Genomic DNA, 497 nt, shown 5'->3' with positions numbered 1-497 from the left:
AATTATGAACGTTCGAAGTTTTTCTTATTACAACTACACTAGTCTCGGGTAAAATGGTCATAAGGTTTTCCTTTAAACATTAAATGATAAAAAAATTGGGGGCATTTGAAAGAAAAATCATTGACTTACAATTTTCATATGTCATGGCTCACCTAATTTATTACGTACTAAAAGATATGGTAGTATACATTTTTGCCTTCAAGAGAGGAACATATTGATTACATGTAGTTTTTTTACCAAAATTTTTTGAGGGTTTTTGTGATAATTTAATAAAATATCTGCGTTAGTTCGAATGGGTAATTATAGGTATTTATAAGTTCAAATGAGGTATGGAACTTGAAATAGAGTTTTTCTATATCCGAAACTAACATCTAAAGCCAAAATTATGAACGTTCGAAGTTTCTCTTATTTACAACTACACCAGTCAAAAGTAAAATGGCCATAATGCTTTACTTTAAATATTAAATGATATAAAATTGGTGGCATTTGAAAGAAAA

The sequence above is a fragment of the Solanum tuberosum genome, unplaced genomic scaffold (assembly GCF_000226075.1).
Source record: "Solanum tuberosum cultivar DM 1-3 516 R44 unplaced genomic scaffold, SolTub_3.0 scf00127, whole genome shotgun sequence".
NCBI lineage: Eukaryota > Viridiplantae > Streptophyta > Magnoliopsida > Solanales > Solanaceae > Solanum > Solanum tuberosum.
The sequence above is the reverse complement of the archived record's forward strand: the minus strand, read 5'-3'. Positions refer to the sequence as shown.